Below are 21432 nucleotides of genomic sequence, written 5' to 3'. Positions count from 1 at the left end.
AAGAAAAATCACTTAAGAAAATTAAGGCAATTAGCTTATGTGTATGTGTGTGTGTGTGAGAGAGGGAGAGAGAGAAAGAGAGAGAGAGAGATCACTTAAGAAAATCAAGGCCATTAGTTTAGGGGAGAGAGAAAGAGAGAACCACCTAAGAAAGATCGCTTAATAAAATCAGATCAATTAGTATAAGAGAGAGACACCACTTAAGAAAATTAGGACAATTAGCTATGGAGAGATAAAGACCACTTAAGGAAAAAAAAAAAAGGCAATCAGCTTAGAAAAACACAATTAGCTTAGTGTAGGGAATAGTTTCAAGCCTTTAAAAATCCCACTAGCTTGAAACCCCACTGTGATCATACACTAAAGTACGGTGGCGTCCAAAAGGGAAGAAGATAGAGCAAAAGAGTCGCCAACAAGTTTTTAAGGAACTTGTAAACCGTTCACGAGGTGAAGGTTACACCCCTTAACGATCTAAGAGATCGCCAACTCCATAAGGTCATGACCCAAATAAGGGTTCGGGGATGAAGGTACAAATCCAACCTAAAAGAGACTGAACCTGCCCTAATAATAGGCCTCTACTTTATTCTGCTCGTATTCATGTGCGCTTTCTGACTAACATACAATCAATAGGATTAACCCTAAACCTGTTTAATCTATGTTGGTTGAATTTAATGCACATATAAACTATTATTGGCGATCACTTGAATTTATAATCACAATTAACCCTAACAAGATTATTAATTATCTTATCAAACGTGATTGCAAATACTAATTCCCTTTAAACATACATAAAAGGTGATCAAGCAATAACAATATATAATATATATCAAGCAACATAATAAATAATCATCATCAATCATAATCATAAATGTTAGAAAGAACATAGGAAGCATCATACTTTTAATCACGCTTAATATTAAAAATACCCTAGACATGATACTAGGAATCATCAAAATAACAATTTAAGCATGATATCTACATCATGAAATCAATTAAACCATTAAAGTACTTACTTGGATGCCTCGTACCTCTTTCTAATTACAAAATACACACGTTAGTAACTTCAAGGAAAGCAATAATCAAAACAATTAAATTAAATAATTGAAATAGAGATTAGGGACCAAACCCTCAGAAATTAAAACCTTTCACGTCTAGGGAGAAAGCAACTTCGAATATGGCTAGGTGTTTCTAGATCTTGTGAATGCGGAATTTTGTGTTAAAGAATAAAGTTTAGAAAGAATGAATGAAAGATTAATGATTCATAAACTAATTTGTTGACGATTGAAGATTGTAGATGATGAATGAAAACGGAATTTATTAAAACTTAAGAATAAAAGAAGTGGTGAATGATAGATGATAATCCGTCCATGAAAACGGAGTTTTTGATATGATATTTATAGAGAAAATCAGCCAAAAAAGATAATTTATCAAAACAGAATCTGAAGATCGCAAAACCAACTTGGCGCCAGCCCTGGCTCATTGGCGCCAGGACCAGTGGCTAGCGCCAGGCGCCAATGGCTGGCGTCTGGCGCCAATCCTGGTTCCAGGCACCAAGGCCTGGGGTTGGACGCCAAACCGGCTTTTAACACGTTTTCGAAAATCTGATAATTTTACCGTACTGGAAGATAAAATAATATAATTTCAGTCGAAAATGCTATTTGATCTAATTAAAACTCTAAAGAATCCTAATTGAATTAAGAATGATAAGAACCTTCTAGAAACTTCTAGAAGACCAAAACCATTCCTAATTACATTAGGAATGATAAATCATATTAGGCTCTCCCCTAGATCATTGGGCCGTACTTAAAGCTCAAACCGGGCCCAGTTTAGTAAATTGGCCATAAATTCCTCAATATTCATCGGAATTGGGCTTATAATATATCGTTGGAAAGGTCTTTGCAAGCCCCATCCAACTACACCACTATTGGACCCATATCATGGACCAACCAAACTGGATTGGCTGTTTTCTTAAAATAAAGTTTTCAAAAACAGAGAGAAGAGAAAAGAAAAGAAAAGAAATAAAACTTTCCGCAACACTAGACCTTTCCACACTTTCGTTTCATTCGATTATGATTCGACGTGAAAGGCACTCATCACTGGGTTTGGTTTTGGGGAGACACAAATGGGTGTCTACAGAAGCCCCCACTTTGACTGAGTTTGGAGAAACGCAAGTTCCGAAAACGAAAGTCAAAGTATCGATAGGGACGGAGAATGATTCAGAACGTTCTGCGATCCTAAATCAATCTTATAACGCCGATACCTGAAAAACTTAGCATTATTTAAACAGATAAAAGAGTTAAGAAACGCGTATCTTGCACCGTCGAGCACACGTCTCTGAAAGTAACCGATCGTTGCTGCTTTACTGTTTTGATGACCTCCTGCAAGCTAGAGAATGTCATCCCGCTTGAAAACCGCTACGCCTTGTAACTGCTTCCAAATTAGAAGATTGCTTCGCCTGAAACTATCCTCTCCGCCGTGATAATATTCCACGTCCAAGGGAATACCATCGAAAATTATTTCTCTTGAAATAATTCTCATCCGCATTATGATCACGTTCCATGCCTCAGGAACTATGATCGAAGACAATTTCGCCCGAAATTACCTTCAGTTGTTTGTGACAACTTTCTGCAAGCTAGGGAATGATGTCGAAGACATCTTCTCTTGAAGTCATCCTCATTTGATGCGATAATCTCCCAAAGGAAAATACCGAAGATCCACGCCCGTCGATCTTTAAAAGTTCGCCTGAACTTTGCTTTTTTGCTATGCCTGTACGTCGGCGCTCTTTGCTCTTGAACCTATATGTCGGTGCCCTTTTTTTTGCTAATGAACCTGTATGTCGGTGCCTTTTGCTAATGAACCAATGCTTAGGCGCTTTAAGCTTAGTGAGACGATCTTTTCATCAGGTCGATCACTTTATGTAATCAAGCCGATTACCTAATCATGTCAAATTGCTTAGAGGGGCTAACTGGCGTACCAAGGAACCCAAAATATATTGCAGAAGGCTAGCACTACCCCAAAAGGTGGCTGGCTGCTTTGGCGTCGCTGAAAATCGATCAGCGCCAAACATATGGCATTAGCGCCATGCGCTGAAATTGGCGTCTAGCGCCAAGCACAAAATGTGACGCCAATGCCTAGGGACTGGCGCCAGCACGGGAATCACTTTAAATTCCCGTTTTCAGTTCATTTCGTGCTCTGGTTTGTTGCGAACGCTGCTCGAAAGAAGTCGAAACTTCAATTGATCGTTGCTCATTCATTTCTCAACCGAATTTGCTCAAATTTTTTGCAAATCAAAGCTCTTTTCATCCATATTCCCGATCTATGTAAGTTTTCCTCCAACTCAAACCGGTTTTTATGAATTATTGGCATGTTCATTCACGAATTTCATGAAAATTCGAAACTTATAATGCTCAATTTGCTTTTTTATCAAACTTCATGCCATGAAATTGCTTGTTTATGTTTGTATATTGCTTTGGGAGTAATTTGAGACTTGTTTGACTCAATTTGGTGAAGAAATGAGCAATCCGCCATTGTTGGACCTCCTAAGGTCGTGAAAAACAATGTGACTTGTTCTTGATGTTTTTGCTAGCAATTCTTGTTCAATTTGTCACAATAATCACTATAGTGTTGCAAGAAATTGTTTGATTGCTTGAAAAATGCTTATCATGCTCAATTCGAATTTGTGCTCTGTTTTAGTACTACGTACTCTGTTTTTTGCGAACATAGTATCATGCGGCTAGACAAACCTTTAAATACTATAGAACCTTGATTTATGATGATTCTGCACAATGTAGCATGGCTAGACAACGAGGCTCAGGTTCACGGTCCCGAAACACTAGACGGGAGCATGAGCCCGTGGAAGACGACACCACACCGTCCACCTCGCTTGGTCAGTTCCCAGAGTGGGATGAGCGGACCTTGTTCTTTGCCCCTGTCCACCATATTTCTGAGAGGGTGAGACGGGGAACCGAGCCTGGAAGGACACGGCATCACGGCTCTGGCTGCGATGGTCTCGGCGATTTGTATAGGATGCATATCGCCAGAGATCGAGAGACGAGACTCCTATGGGAGTCTTGCGGACTGGTTGCCCTGTTTGAGACCTCCGAGGCTATGGTCGCCTCCAGCGGGGGTCACCACGTAGTACGGGCTCTGGTGGAGTTCTTTTGGGACACCACCAACACATTTCATTTTCCATGGGGTGAGATGATGGTCACTCCTACAGACTTCAGTCTCATCACAGGACTGGAGTTCTCTTCTGTGCCGCTGCCATTTGACGGCGGTATCGACGTCTTTTCTCCAGAGGTCGAGGAACTACTGGGGCCGATTGCTGTTCGGGCCCGAGCTGAGGTCGTGACGACTCAGTTCAGTGCTAGAGGGATCCGACGCTCGACACTGGCAGCGGCTCTTGATGACGATGCGACCACCCGAGAGCAGCGGGTGCGCATCTTTGTGCTGATGTTATTGTCAGGGACATTCTCCCCTGATAGGGGTAGTAGGGCGTTGCTTTACTATCTCCCTGCTGTTCGTGATCTCCAGCGGATCGGGACTTATGACTGGGCCAGCTTGGCCTATACTGACTTCGTTCGCGCACTGAGGGACTCGTGTCGCCACCGGTCTCTTAGGACGAATGTTGCTTTGTCTGCTTTCTGGAAAGTCGTAGAGGTAAACATTATTCCCTGTAAAGTTTAGCCCTATATGTTTAGTTAGCATTTACTCATGCTTTAGCTTTTTGTAGATCTGGTTCTATGAATACTTTCCTTCCATTGCGCCGGCGAGACCATCGCCGAGGGGGTATCCGGTGAGCGCCTCTTGGGGCGGCCACCATGTGGACCTGTCTACTGCACGCGTCCGGAGTCAGATCATCTCGGTATGATTTTTGGTGCTTATCTTGCTCTTCCGCGTGTTTTAGACATGTTCTTACCCGATTGGTATTTTTATAGGGACCTGAGGTAGTATACCGGCCATGGGGTGGTTGGACAGTCCCTGGATTAGCTGCACAGTACTCTGCTAAGCGCCGTTACTTTCTGGGGACCTACGGAGCGGTTGCGTACTTAGGAGAGAGAGTTGCTAGACAGCACTCTTCTGATGCCTTTGTCGTTCCTGCTCCTCCACCACGCCACATGTTCGACGAGAGAGAGTTGTCGAGCATGGCTGAGGAGCCTGGTTCTCTTTGGCGGTCCCATGTGATCCTTGGGCGGAGTTATGCTGAGGAGCTACTTCCTTTGTTAGCTCCAACCCCCGTGCCGGCCGAGGATATGAGGGTAAGATTCTTAACTTTTTGTTTTTCACTGAGTAGCCCCCAAGTAACACCTTACTGATTTCTTTTCTGTTTTATCAGGATGGTCCCACTGAGTTTGTGCCACCCCGTATGTCCATCCACTACCAGGGGATGTACGGGCCGATCGAGGAGATGATTTCTCCGGCTCCTGAGGGCGAGCGCTTCGTGGAGCGGTCGATTCCTCGTCACCAGACCAGGGTAAGTCTAGCTCTAATTCAGAATCTTGTATTCAGTTATCATGCATTTTTACTGACTTAACTTTCCTTGACAGTTCTCACGCGAGGTGGTTTCGGCTATGGCACGATGCATAGATGCCTTCCGGAGCCAACTCGTCCGGATGAGGAACGCAACTACCAGTCGTCGAGACGACGCTGTCCGAGAGGTAACTTTTCTTTACTTATTGTTTCTGCACTATGCTTCATTTTTCACCTTGTTTCTGATTTATTTCTTTTTGCAGGGTCAGCCGATTGCTTCTCACACCCGTACGACGCCTGAGGGGCGAAGAGAACCGGCGAGGTCTAGCTCGAGACGTCGTCGCACTTCGTCAGGAGGTAGAGGTGGCCGTTCCGAGGCTGCTCGAGCCGACGTTGCTGAGGGCTCAGGGTCTTCTTCTGAGGGTGCTCCTGCTGCACCGGTGGGAGAGGCTACCTCGGCTTTCAGAGGTGGTGGGATGTACGAGGTTGGCTCGTCATCGCAGCAGCCTCCGCGGTCTCAGCCTCAGGTTAACCTTGGCTGGAGCGGTCCTGTTTTGAGTTTCCCTCCTCCTATGGAGACTGGAGCTGGTGGAGAGGTTGGAGCTGGTGGAGAGGTAACTCCTCGGACGACGCAGTTTTATGGCGTAATGGGCCTACGTCCTCCGGCGCCGTAGTTTATTTCTGTATATGCATTTTATTTTGACTTTTTATAGAACTTTGCCTTTGACTTGTTACTTAGACACTTTGTTCTGTAAATCTATTATTATGTATTCTTATTATGTTAGTGTATGTTAGTGTGTGCAAATGTGATAAGAATTTTTGCGCAAAAATTCCGTCATTTTTATTATTGATGGAGGGTATTATCCGACTCTCTCCCCCAAAAGGACAAATAAAAAGGAAAAATAAAACGGAGAGAAAGGCTGATTTATGAATTTTAATATAAAATCCAAAAAAAGGAAATAAAAATTAACTAAACATAATTGCTATATTTAATTAATTAAGAAAAGGATAGAAAGTTATTTAGAAGAAATTAAAACGGGGCCATAAAGTCATTAACTGACTCCAATTTAATATCAAAACGCAAACTGAGCACGCGCGGCTGTCCTGCTAACTTGGCGCCAGCTGGCGCCAGCCTGTGGCGCGTGGCGCCAGGCGCTGTTGCTAGCGTGTGGCGCCAATAGCAGATGTGTGGCGCCAGTTTCGGGTGTGTGACGCCAATTGACGCTGACTACGTATTCCAGTCAGGTTGAAATTCCTCGCAATTTGTGCATAAATAGCCCCCTGCTCAGCCGATTATTCACATAATTCCAGCGAAAAAATTATTCTTCTCTTTAGAAAAAATAATAATCATGTCTCTAGCCACTAAAACCTTCATCCAATATTCTCATGAATGGTGTCGATCTCTCAATGCTAGAGAAATAAAAGAATTGGATTTATTTCACTTGGGGGGAATATATGGCATTAAGGGGTAGATCTAGACATAGACTTCATTCATACCGTTTTAGAATATTGGAACATTGACACACATAGTTTTAGAATAAGGTATGACGAAATTAGCCCTTTGCCAGAGGAATTTGGTGCTATTTTAGGCTTTCCTGCAATAGACCTGGTAGTGATCCCTAGAGTAGATGCATATTACTATAAGGATTTTGAGCGCTTCTTTAACTTGAAGGAAAGGGATTTATCAAGGATAGTGAATGGCAACGTGATGAACTTAAAAGAATTCGCACGCTATTATTTTGATAAACCGCTTTCTGAATCTTTTCACATATATAGAAGAAGGGCGTTCTTATTCTGCATGCTTAATCAATATTGTCTTAGTAGTGGTAAAATTAATGAGGGTCAATCAATTATAACCACTGTGCTAGAACAAATTGAATCAGGGAGAAATCCGATGCCTTTAATAGTTGGAGAGACTATGATTAGTCTAGATAAGTTAAAAAGGGACCCAAAAGCACCTCTTCGCGGTTCTCCAATTTTATTACAGGTAGAAAAATAATATTTTTAATTTACAGAAATCAAAAATATATTTTTGTATTGTAAAATTTTTTTTTTTCTCTTTTTTTTTTTTCAGATGTGGCTAATGGAAAGGCTAGGATTAATTAGCCCTCCGGACGACATTGAAAGTTATACGCCCACTTGCTTTGTAAGAAGAAAGAAACGCATCCCTAAAATTGGGCGCCATGGGTGGAAGAAAGTCTTTGAATCACGTGACTTTGCTATCAAGTGGGTCATCCCATGGTGGAAAATAAAAAGGATGGTTGGTGTTAACAAGCAACCTTTCTACCGTCTTCCAAGCTTGTCTCGCATGACATATTATTATCCCTGCAGAGTAAAGAGACAATATGGCTTGCTTCAAAATATTCCTTCCGGGGATCTTCGTCCTCCCTATGAGTATCCCATATCTTAAGAAGTAGATAAATTTGACACTTACTGGAGCGCTAGACCTTTATGGGAAGTGATTACCCAAAAGGTTTCCCCTCCTTTACCCAATGACGTAAAGAAGTGGTTGCTGAAGAAGTCTTCAATTGATCAGGGTAGAACCGATGTGAAGAATCGTCTAGGTGACAGGGTGACACCGGCCAAGGAATGCTTAGGTGCAAGAATTGAGTTCAAGACACCTATAATGCCTAAGAAGAAGAATACTACTAAAGACAAGGGGCAAAGGAAGATTATAGACAAGAAGGCTTGGGTGGAAAAGAAGCATGGGGTGCTAGCTGAAGGAGAAACAATCTATTCTAAGATTGAATGTAGGTCCTCTAAAGGATGCCTACTAGCTAAAGTAATGGATGAAGAGGAGGAGGCAGAAAAGAATTGGAAAAGAGCAAAGAAGGAGAAGAAAGATTAGAACATTGCTTAGCTTTCGATTTATTAGATTCTTAGTTTTTATTTAAAGTTAATTTATTTCAGCCTTATTTAAATTCCATTAACAATGCAATTTTATTTTATTAATGAAATTTCAGCTTTCAATTAAATTGTTACTTTAAATTTATTTTATTAAAGCAATGAAAAACCGAAAAAATTGATTTTCCAGAAATTCTTCGAGTGCGGAAGTCGAAAATTTTCCGAAAACACCGAAATTCGCCCAGATTTTATTACTGAATTGGCGTCAATAATTGCGAATTGGCGCCAGATATTGAGGTCTGGCGCCAGGCGCCAATACTGTCGTCTGGCGCTAATGGCTTTTTGCTGGCGCCAGGCTCTGTTCTGCGACGCCAGTTGCTTTTCCGACTTTTGTTGACTTTTTGTTGATTCTGGAATGCGGAGATGTCGAAAAATAAAGTGGCCGCACCCGTAATGGGTTGCCTACGTATCCTTTCCTAAGGAATCAGGCCGAACGTAGCTCTCTTGAGTGTCCTACTCAAGTAATTATGGGTAGTATTTTTTAAGTTGGTCAAGATTGGTCATGTTTGAGAATTCATTGCCATCCATATCGGTTAATTTTGCTGCACCACCTGACAGGATTGTTTTGACAATGTAGGGGCCAGACCAATTAGGTCTAAACTTTCCCCTTGGATCCAAAACATTTTTCCTTAGCGCTTTTAATACCAAATCTCCTATTTTGATATTTCTTGTCTTGACCTTCTTATTAAAATGTCTAGCCATACGAGTTTGATAACACTGAGTGTGATGTAGAGCTTCTAGTCGTTTTTCGTCGAGTAGGATCAATTCTTCATATCGTGCCCTAGTCCATTCGACTTCATCGAGTTTACTTTCTAGCGCAATACGTAGAGATGGTATTTCTAGTTCGACAGGTTGTACGGCATCCATTCCATATACCAAAGAAAATGGTGTATTTCCTATTGACGTACGGATTGACGTGCGATAACCCCACAATGCAAAGTGAAGCTTGTCAGGCCAATCCTTGTAATTTTCTGTCATTTTCTCGATGATAGTCTTTAAATTTTTATTAGCTGCCTCGACTGCTCCGTTTGCTTGAGGTCTATAAGGGGACGAATGATGATGTTGGATACCGTATTTATGTAGCAATTCTTCACATTCGGCTTGAAAGTGAGTTCCATTGTCACTTATCATTTCATGTGGGACTCCATATCGACAAATGATATTTCTCTCGATAAAAAGTGCTACATGTTTTGCGGTGAGTTTAGCATATGATTGTGCTTCAACCCACTTCGTAAAGTAATCAATCGCTACTAGAATAAATTCATGGCCTCCTGTCCCTGGAGGAGCGATCTTGCCAATTATGTCAATTCTCCATGTAGAGAATGGCCATGGTGATGTGTAGGTGTAGAGCAAAGATGGAGGAACGTGCTGTAAGTTGGCATAAATTTGACACTTAGGGCATCTTTTTACATATTGATGGCAATCCCTATTCATGGTAGTCCAATAATACCCTTCTCGCATTATTTTCTGGACTAACATTTTGCCACTTATATGAGTTCCACAGATTCCTTCGTGGACCATTCTCATTATTCTTTGTGCATCCACCTTCCCTACACATAGGAGGGCTCGACCTTTAGGTACCCTTTTATGTAGCTCGTTGTCTATGAGTACATATTGAGAAGCCAAAAGTCTCAAGGCTCGCTTAGCTCTTTTGTCAGCATGAGGAGGGTATTCTCCATTGGTGACATAGTTGAGAATGTCTGTGTACCATGGTTTTTCTTCTCGTTCTTCATCTTCGTCTTGGACTGGATCGTCATCTTCTATAGCCTGTATATATGCCGGTTTGTGCCTTTTTTCGATAGTTAGAGGCATTTGCTCGATATCCGTGGGAATCCTAACCATTGAGGCTAATCTTGCCAAGGCATTAGCAAATTGATTTTCTTCTCTAGGTAGATATGTGTATTCTACCTTCTCTAACTGATCGGTAAGAGTTTCCAGATAAGTTTGGTAAGGAGCTAGGCTTTCACTCCTTACTTTCCACCTTTTAGATATTTAATTGATGATTAGAGAGGAATCTCCAAATATCCTTAACTTCTTTACTCCCAACGCCAGGGCTGTTTCAAGGCCTACCACACATGCTTCATATTCAGCAGCATTGTTGGTAACGTCGAAATCAAGCTTTATTGAGATTGGGACGTGTTCTTCTTTAGGTGATACTAGTAGCACTCCGACACCACACCCCTTTTGGTTTGAGGCTCCGTCAAAATACAAGGTCCAAGTATCATCTTCGGTGACCATCAAATCTTCATCTGGAAATTCATTGCCCTGTATTGGTGTCGAGTCTTCTATTAGAAAATCTGCCAGAAAGTCTGACACCACGGATCCTTTAATAGCCTTTTGTGGCATAAACCGTACATCGAACTGGGCTAAGTTGACTATCCATCTTGAAATACGTCCATTGAGCGTTGATTTCTCGAACAAGTATTTGAGTGGATCTAATCGAGATACTACGAAAACGGTATGCACCAACATGTAATGTCTCAACTTAGTTGTGGCCCACACCAAAGCGAGGCACAATTTCTCGAGTGGTGTATAGCGTGCTTCGTATTCGAGCATCTTCTTACTTAAGTAATAGATTGAATTCTCTTTGTTTTCTACCTCTTGTGCTAGCATGGCTCCCATTGTCTCTTTGGTAACCGTCAGATATAACCTAAGAGGTATTCCAGGAAGTGCTGGCGCTAATACGGGAGGATTTGCGAGATAAGCTTTGATCCGGTCAAAGGCTTTTTGACACTCGTCATCCCATATTACTGGTACATTCTTCTTGAGCTTTTTGAAGATTGGTTCACATATCGTTGTTAGTTTTGATATGAACCTGCTTATGTATTGTAACCGGCCAATGAATCCTCGAATCTGTTTCTCGGTCTTGGGTGGTGGCATTGACATGATTGCTTTAATCTTGGTTGGATCTATCTCTATTCCTCTAGAGCTTATGACGTATCCCAAGAGCTTGCCCGAGGTGACTCCAAAAGCACATTTTGAGGGATTTAACCTCATATTGTATTTTCTTAGCCTTTCGAAAAATTTCCTTAAGGCTACTTGATGGCCTAGACGGTCTTTTGATTTCACAATCATGTCGTCTACATATACCTCGACTTCTTTGTGCATCATGTCATGGAGCAAGGCAGTTGCTGCACGTTGGTAAGTAGCACCTGCGTTTTTCAACCCAAATGGCATTACCGTGTAACAGTAAGTGCCCCATGGTGTGATAAAAGTTGTCTTCTCCATGTCTTCTTCCGCCATGAGAATCTGATTGTACCCTGCGTATCCGTCCATGAATGAGAGAAGCGCGTGATTTGCTGTGTTGTCTACCAGAATATCAATGTGTGGCAAAGGGAAGTCGTCCTTTGGACTTGCCTTATTTAGATCTCGATAGTCGACACACATCCTTACCCTTCCATCTTTCTTTGAAACTGGGACGACGTTAGCGACCCATTCGGGGTATTTGGATACCTTGATGAAACCTGCGGTTATTTGTTTTTGAACTTCTTCTTTTATCTTAAGTGCTACGTCGGGTTTCATTCGACGTAACTTTTGTTTTACAGGTTTCATTCCTGGAATTAATGGTATAGTGTGTTGAGCTATTTCTCTGTTAATGCCTGGCATATCTTCATATGACCAAGCAAATACATCGATAAATTCTTTAAGCAAGTTAATTAAATCGGTTCTTTCTTGTTTATTCAATGTTAGTCCGATTTTAACTTCTCTTTTATGAGTTGAATCATTTGAGATGTCAACTGTTTCAGTCTATTCAATTACTGGTGTTTTCTTTTCAAGTGTTTCCATTACTTTAATAAATTCTTTATTTTTTTCATCGTTATCTAAGCAATGTTCGTCATCTTGGGTTAGGGAAGAACACGAGAAGTAAGGAGAATGAGAGATATTATTATACTCTGAGATCATTACATCAAAGAGTGATATGTCCTCAGGGACTGGATCACTAACTATCCTAGGAGAAGAAATAGAAAGGGAAGGCGTTATAGCTAAAGACTTAGAAGGTTCTAAAGGGAAAGACTCTGACTCAGACTCTGACTCTGACCCTGACGATTCTTCAAACATTGGCCCTTGTCCTGTCGTGATTGATATCTTCCTCCCGCTCGGAGTAATCACCTTGATAGTCTTGCGCCACCCTTGCAGCGATCCTTTAGCTGGAGTAATTAGCTTCGAGGGGTCGAAGTTTTCGCTTTGTAGGACCGTTTGAATGAGTGAGGAAATTTCTTCCTCATAAACTGGCTCATTCTTTTCTCGCCCAAACAGTAATCCCATGACGTTAAAGTCAAAGCATGGGGGTGCTTTCTCCTTATGGACGGGAGTTGGGATTTCGTCAGTGAAATAGCAATCCAAGAAAATCTCGAATTCTGGTTGTCGTATACCATTTACAACAAATGGTTCGGGAAATTCATGGCATGGATAGTCCTCTCCTTCTTTTATAAACTGACCATTAAGCGTAAGAGGGTACTGATCCATTGGAATTGCTTTCTTTTGAATGCGAGCATCCCTACGTGCTTTTAATTTGTCCTGGGCTCGCTTGAGATCTTTCTGAGTCGGTTCGAAACCAAGTCCGAAAGTATCTAGTTTAGGGAGGCCAGGTGACTCTATCGATTTTGCTATCCCCTTCTTCTTTCCTAAGGTCATCCCAGGGAAGTGTCCTTGTTTCTTTAGCATAGTGTTGATAATCATGTTGGAATGGGGGTCGTGGAAAAGAGATGTCCTTTCATCCTCTTGGATTAAGGAGACTTCTTCGTTAAAGCCCCATAGGTCTTCATCATCTTCGTCGTGCTCCACGTTGATGATTGGATTCTCTATTGACTTGATCCTCATTGGCGAAGCATCAATAGTGATGGGGATTCCTCCAACTATAGCTTTCACTTGTTGGTGGAGAGATGAAGGGACGGCCTTTAGATCATGGAGCCAAGGGCGTCCTAACAACAGATTGAATGAGGCTTTGATGTCTACCACTTGAAAAGTAGTAGCATGTTCTATTGCTCCTGCCATCACATTTAGGGTTATTTTGCCAAGAGCTTGACGTCGAGTATTATTGTAAGCTCTTATTCCTTGTGTGGACGGAGTTAAATCCTCATCCTTTATGCCGAGCATCCTCGCAGTCCTAAGTGGACAGACGTTAATAGCCGATCCATTGTCTACAAGCGTCATGGGAACATTCATTCTTTTGCAGACTACGGTGAGGTTTAACGCTTTGTAGTGCTTGTCACCTTCCGGGGGTAAATCTTTATCAGAGAAGGTGATTAGATTAATTGGACTAGGGAGATCACTCGTGAGGAAGTTAGCTAGTCCCTCAGGAGTGGTGTCAGAATCTATCCCGATTTTATCCAAGGCATTCATCACAGCCAACCTATGTTCTCGAGATGTTGCCAGAAGTTTCCATACATTCATCCCCACTTTTGTCTTCTTGAATTGTTTAACGATGTCATTGTCTTCGATGATAGGTATGGGAACTTGTTGTACGGTAGGCATGGGTTGTGTTGAAACGGGAGGTTGTATTCTCCCGGATCTTGTGAGGACGTCTATTGATGAATCTTCTTCAGCCCAAATGTCGTCCGTGGTGTATGATATAGAAGGTGAAGGTCCTAATATGTCTTTTAGATAGACATCTTCTTCATCACTGTCCCATACTCCATTAACATTTATATCCTCTTCTTGTTGAATTCGGACTAATTCCTTTCTATCAATCATTTTCTACACCAAATCCTTGAATTTGAAGCAGTTTTCTATGGTGTGTCCTCCTGACTGATGGTATTGACAGTAATATCTATCTGTTCTTTTTAATGATTCAAATGGTCTCGGTTCGAGAGGTTTGACCTTGCCACTCTCGGAGAGCATTTTAAACATTTGTGCATACGGGATCCCAATTGGAGTATAAACTTTATTGCTCTTCTTGGGTCTTTCGGTGACTTGTAAGGGAAAGTGTTTTGCCTCATAAGTCGTTTTTACTGGTGTGAATTCTCTCTTAGGTTCTTGATCATATTCTTTGCGAAGTTCATTCAGAATTTTGAGAGTTTCATGTAACAGTTGTGATGTCTCTCTCAGATATAGCGTGAGTATTCGTATTTCTACCTCATTTGCTAGTTCTGGAGGATTATCTTCGACATCGAAAAAGATCTTTTCTTCTTCCTCTTCGACGTTGGTTCCTTTGACAGGCTTAATGAGAGATGAGGGATCAACTTCGCTTTCTTCATCGGAGATAGCCAATGTGTGAGCTAGAGGTGCATTGTCAATACTCGGTTTCTTACTGGCAGGAGGCAACGGCAGCTTATTACTGTCAATCAGGTCTTGGATAGCTTCCTTAAGCTTCCAACAGCTTTCAGTAGAATGGCCCCTACCTTGATGATACTTGCAATGTGCATTGGGGTTCCAATTAGGCGATCTCTTCTCGACTGGTGGATCTCCGAATGGTCCAATGGGAGTTATAAGACCTTTTGCATTTAGCCGATCAAACGCGGTGTCATAACTCATGCCAATAGGAGTGAAGTTTCTCCTAAACAGTTTCTTTTGTCCTTGGTTGTTCATGGCAAGGACTTCTCCTAGATTAAAGGTGCTAACATTATTCGAGTGGGCGGTTTTGGAAGAAGAAGGATTGTCGCTCTTCTTTCCTTTCCAGCCACTGTTGGAGTTATTGTTGGCAGCTTTAGATTTAGCTAAGTCATCTTCAATATTAATCCCAATATCATAAACAGCCTTAAAGGTATGAAGGTTATTTTGATATTTAAGATGTTTTGAATATTTTTCTTGGAGATTTTTAATGAACAATCTCACGGACTCTTTTTCACTTGGTACCTCAATCATTTTAGCTGAGGTTTCTCTCCACTTGTTAAAGAAAGATGTGAAGCCTTCATTTTCCTTCTGCTTGAGAATTTCAAGTTCTCTATGGTCAGTTTCGACTTGAACGTTGCACTTGTACCTATCAACGAAAGCGTTTGCTATGGATTCCCAGGTAGAGGTCTTTTCTTTTTCAAGAGAAAAGAACCATTGTTGGCAAACGGTCTCGAGAGATAGCGAGAACAGAGAAGGGAAAATTTTCTTATCGATACCCTTGATACTCATTATTGTTTCAAATGCCCTTAGATGGAAGTAGGGGTTGTCAATTGCCCTAAACTTTGGGATGTCGTTGGCACTGAACTTCTGCGGAAGAAGATCCTTATCCACCGAGATCCCTTGGGATGTGAGTTCTTGAAACTTGTAGTCGCTGGACAACTTGCTTAGGCTTTCTTGCATGAGGTCCATTTGTTGTTGCTTCGCGGGATCCTCGATATTAAGTGCGAGAAGCTTTAGTGTCTCAGTTACAATAGCCAATTGGTTCTTGAGATCGTTAACTTCTTCCTGAGTTGCCATTATAACTCTTGCTTTCCTCTTGCGAGCTATAGGTTTGTCGAAAAGTTGGACTTGTACGAAGAGGTTATCTTTGATTAATCGTCCTTCCTTTCTTGACCACGCGCTGTAAATTAAGCCAGTTTGCATTTTAATTACTTAACTCGAATCAGTTTGACTTTATGGCTTTGTTTTAAAAAAAAAAAAAAGTATGCATATTTTTAGGGAAAAAAAAGTATGCATATTTTTAGGGAGCAATAATGTACATGTGTTTAGGGAACTTAAGTACTATTATTTATTGGAGGATTAATATCCGACTTACCCCCCTAAAAAAATGACGAAAAATAACGCGCGCACACAAGACTCCCTTAATCATGGTCAAGACATGTGTATTAGTGTGTGTATTGAGTGTAAGTGACATGCTTGGACTCTTGTGTAAGACCATGAGACTTAGTGCCTAAACTCGAATATTGATTTAATTAAGCAGTATTAACCGAATTAAACAGGAAACTGAATAATTAGACATTAGGTGATGACTCGACAAATAATCCGAACTGTCGGCCAAGCGACAGGACTGGCGTCCCAATGTGGTGGTTGGCGCCAGACTTTTTAGTAAATGTCTGGCGCTACACACCATACAGTGGCGCTACAGCCCAGATTTTGGCACCAATATTGGAGCCTCAGTCTGGGACTGTTTTCGTTGGGTACGCCTAAAGTCGTACTAGGTCAATTCCGATTAAAAGAAGAAAAAACTTTATTGACTCGAATTAATTAATTAATTAATTAATTAATTAGGCAAAGTTCTTTAAGTCATTGATTATAATCTCAACACAAATCAACAAACGATTAGGAGGAGCATAGAATATATATGCACAACAAATAATGCACAATTAGGCAAGTAAGCACAATATGATGCAATGAGTTCGCAACTTAACCATGGCTCTAGTTCTCTAAAGTTCGAGATATGGTTTAGTCAAACAGGGTCCAAATTAATTTTTCAGATGCAGCGCGTAGAAGCCTAACCGTGAAGGGTTAACGCGTGTGGATAGAACACCGCAAGTTTTTAGAAAAAACTCACTTCCATGGTTTGGTGAATTCAACATCTTAGATGTACCCTTTGTTGCCAGGAGCGTTCAATCGGGTAGATAGAGCATGAATTCCCAGAGGGTTATGTCCATATGTAGAACACATATGGGTTTCAGAAAAATGAGAAAAAATTCAATCAGGAAGTAGGATCGAGCAAACAATACGAAAAACCGGTCGAAATTAGAACGCATATTTCTGGCTCGGTATTGGGGGAAATTAGCGCCAGCAAACAGAGACTGGCGCCACCTTTTAACTGTAGCGCCTGGCGCCAATACTGGCGTCTGGCGCTACGGATAAAAGTTTGGCGCCAAGCTCTGGCCCCTGACGCTACTTCCCACATGCCTCAGCAGCTTTCTGTGCTCGATAAAATCATCCAGTTTCGCGCGGTGTTATTTCAGTCCTAGTTGTGAAAGACATTTCTCAAATTTCCTACGTGTAAAATCCTATGTTTTTTACTCATTACGGATGGTCTTTCCAATGAGAACCTTTTTATGCATATGACAATAATGTTAATCAAAATTACGCACATGAAATACTTAGAACTTTTCGAGTCTCATCCGCTCATTCTAAATCATTGCCGAAACAAATTCAGGAATTAAAATAGAAATCCTCCCCAGTGGAGTCGCCAAAAACTGTAGGGAATAGTTTCAAGCCTTTAAAAATACCACTAGCTTGAACCCCACTGTGATCATACACTAAAGTACGGTGGCGTCCAAAAGGGAAGAAGATAGAGCAAAAGAGTCGCCAACAAGTTTTTAAGGAACTTGTAAACCGTTCACGAGGTGAAGGTTACACCCCTTAACGATCCAAGAGATCGCCAACTCCATAAGGTCATGACCCAAATAAGGGTTCGGGGATGAAGGTACAAATCCAACCTAAAAGAGACTGAACCTGCCCTAATAATAGGCCTCTACTTTATTCTGCTCGTATTCATGCGCGCTTTCTGACTAACATACAATCAATAGGATTAACCCTAAACCTGTTTAATCTATGTTGGTTGAATTTAATGCACATATAAACTATTATTGGCGATCACTTGAATTTATAATCACAATTAACCCTAACAAGATTATTAATTATCTTATCAAACGTGATTGCAAATACCAATTCCCTTTAAACATACATAAAAGGTGATCAAGCAATAACAATATATAATATATATCAAGCAACATAATAAATAATCATCATCAATCATAATCATAAATGTTAGAAAGAACATAGGAAGCATCATACTTTTAATCACGCTTAATATTAAAAATACCCTAGACATGATACTAGGAATCATCAAAATAACAATTTAAGCATGATATCTACATCATGAAATCAATTAAACCATTAAAGTACTTACTTGGATGCCTCGTACCTCTTTCTAATTACAAAATACACACGTTAGTAACTTCAAGGAAAGCAATAATCAAAACAATTAAATTAAATAATTGAAATAGAGATTAGGGACCAAACCCTCAGAAATTAAAACCTTTCACGTCTAGGGCGAAAGCAACTTCGAATATGGCTAGGTGTTTCTAGATCTTGTGAATGCGGAATTTTGTGTTAAAGAATAAAGTTTAGAAAGAATGAATGAAAGATTAATGATTCATAAACTAATTTGTTGACGATTGAAGATTGTAGATGATGAATGAAAACGGAATTTATTAAAACTTAAGAATAAAAGAAGTGGTGAATGATAGATGATAATCCGTCCATGAAAACGGAGTTTTTGATATGATATTTATAGAGAAAATCAGCCAAAAAAGATAATTTATCAAAACAGAATCTGAAGATCGCAAAACCAACTTGGCGCCAGCCCTGGCTCATTGGCGCCAGGACCAGTGGCTAGCGCCAGGCGCCAATGGCTGGCGTCTGGCGCCAATCCTGGTTCCAGGCGCCAAGGCCTGGGGTTGGACGCCAAACCGGCTTTTAACACATTTTCGAAAATCTGATAATTTTACCGTACTGGAAGATAAAATAATATAATTTCAGTCGAAAATGCTATTTGATCTAATTAAAACTCTACAGAATCCTAATTGAATTAAGAATGATAAGAACCTTCTAGAAACTTCTAGAAGACCAAAACCATTCCCAATTACATTAGGAATGATAAATCATATTAGGCCCTCCCCTAGATCATTGGGCCGTACTTAAAGCTCAAACCGGGCCCAGTTTAGTAAATTGGCCATAAATTCCTCAATATTCATCGGAATTGGGCTTATAATATATCGTTGGAAAGGTCTTTGCAAGCCCCATCCAACTACACCACTATTGGACCCATATCATGGACCAACCAAACTGGATTGGCTGTTTTCTTAAAATAAAGTTTTTAAAAACAGAGAGAAGAGAAAAGAAAAGAAAAGAAATAAAACTTTCCGCAACACTAGACCTTTCCACACTTTCGTTTCATTCGATTATGATTCGACGTGAAAGGCACTCATCACTGGGTTTGGTTTTGGGGAGACACAAATGGGTGCCTACACTTAGGAAAAGGTTTACTAAAATGCTAAAGAAAATACGATTAACTTAGGAAAATACAATTAGCTTAGATAAGCGGCAAGCTGACATGAATTAACTTTTTAATATCAATAAAACCATAAAACGATTTGGATATAATTATAATATCAGCAAAACCAAAAATAACAATTTAATACTAATATTTTTTTAAAAGTAAAATAGAGAAGGAAATGTTGAGTCTTTTTAAGAGAAAGAGATCACTTAAGAAAGATCACTTAATAAAATAAAAGAAATTAGCGTAGGAAAAAGACTTACCAAATGCTAGAGAGAGAGAGAGAGGGGGGGGGGGGGGGGGGGCTGGGGAACCACTTAAGAAAGATCACTCAAGAAGAAAGGTCACTTAAGAAAAGAAAGATCACTTAAGAACATCATGACAATTAGCTTAAGAAAAAAAGAGAGACCACATAAGAAAGATCACTTAAGAAGATCATGGCAATTAGCTTAAGAGAGACAAGGATAAACAACTTAAGAAAGATCACTTACAAAAATCGGGTCAATTGGCTTTAGAGAAAGAGACCAATTAAAAAAGATCACATAAAAAAAATCACGTCAATTAGCTTTGAAGAAAGTAAAAGAGACCACTTAAGAAAAATTAGTTGAGATAATGAGGGCAATCAGCTTAAGAAAACACAATTAGCTTAGAAAAAGTCTTACTAAAATGCTAGAGAGAGAGAGAGGGAGGGGCAACTTAAGAAAATTAGGGCAATCTTAGGAAAACACAATTAGGTTAAGAAGAAACTTACTATGGGGGGGGGGGGGGGGGGGAGGAGAGAGAGAGAGAGAGAGAGAGAGGCCACTTAAGAAAATCAGGGCAATCAATTAGGAAAACACAATTAGCTTAAGAAGAGACTTGCTAAAATGCTATAGAGATAGTGAGATAGATGGAGGAGGGGTGGGGGGAGAGAGGGAGAGAAAAATATCACTTAAGATTGAAAATCGAGCAATTAGCTTAGGAAAAGGCTTACTAATAAAATGTTGTACCACTTAAGCTAATTACGTTTTCTTAAGCTAATTTCTGAAGAAAGATCACGAGAGAGAGAGAGAGAGAAAGAGAGAGATCACATACAAATGATCACAAGAGAGAGAGAGAGAGAGAGAGAGAGCACATACAAAAGATCACAAGAGAGAGAGACCACTAAAGATAAATCATTTGAGATAGACTACTTTAAAAAGATCTTTTACAAAAATTGGGAGACCACTTAAAAAAAATCAATTTCGAAAATAAGAGAAATTAGCTTTGGAAAAAGAGTTACTGAAATGTTAGAAAGGGAGAGAAAGACCACTTTAAAAATATCACTTAAGAATAAAAATCACTCAAGAAAAAGAAAATTTCTCAAGAAGAAAGATCACTTCTGAAAAATCACCTAAGAAAACAAGAGATCACTTAAGAAAATCAGGGCAATTAGCTTAGGAGATAAATTAAGGCAATTAGATTAATAAAGGGAGATAAAGAAAGAGTGATAAGAGAGACCACTTAAGAAATATCACCTCAGAAAATTAGGGCAATAGCTTAGGAAAAAGGCTTACTAAAATGTGAGAGAGAAAGAGAGACAACACAATAAAGATCACTTTAGAAAATCATGGGAATTATCTTAATAAAGAAAAAGAGTAAGAGGTCACATAAGAAAAATCTCTTATGAAAATAGGATCAATTGGCTTTGAAGAGATGAAAGACAAATTAAGAAAGACCACATAAAAAAAAGGCATTAGCTTAAAATAGAGAGAGAAATATCACTGAAGAAAATCAGAGCAATTAGCTTAGGAAAATACAATTAGCTTAGGAAAAGGCCTACGCTAAAATGCGAGAAAAGAGGAAAAGAAAGAGAGAGACCACTAAAGATAGATAACTTAAGAAAATCAGGTCAATTAGCTTAGAAAAACACAATTAGAGAGATAGGGAGAGAGAGAGAGACCACTTAAGAAAGATCATTTGAGAGAAATCAATTAAGAAAGATCATTTAACAATAATAGAGATATCACTTAAAAAAAAAAGAGAAATTAGCTTACGAAAAAAGAGTTACTAAATCCTAGAGAGGTAGTGAGAGAGAGATAAGAAAATCACTTAATAAAGATCACTTAAGAAGAAAATACCACTCAAGAAGAAAGTTCACCTAAGAAAGATCAATTAAGAAGGAAGAATAATTA

The sequence above is a fragment of the Chenopodium album genome, chromosome 8 (assembly GCF_948465745.1).
Source record: "Chenopodium album chromosome 8, dcCheAlbu1.1, whole genome shotgun sequence".
NCBI lineage: Eukaryota > Viridiplantae > Streptophyta > Magnoliopsida > Caryophyllales > Amaranthaceae > Chenopodium > Chenopodium album.
Note: the sequence above shows the minus strand (reverse complement) of the source record.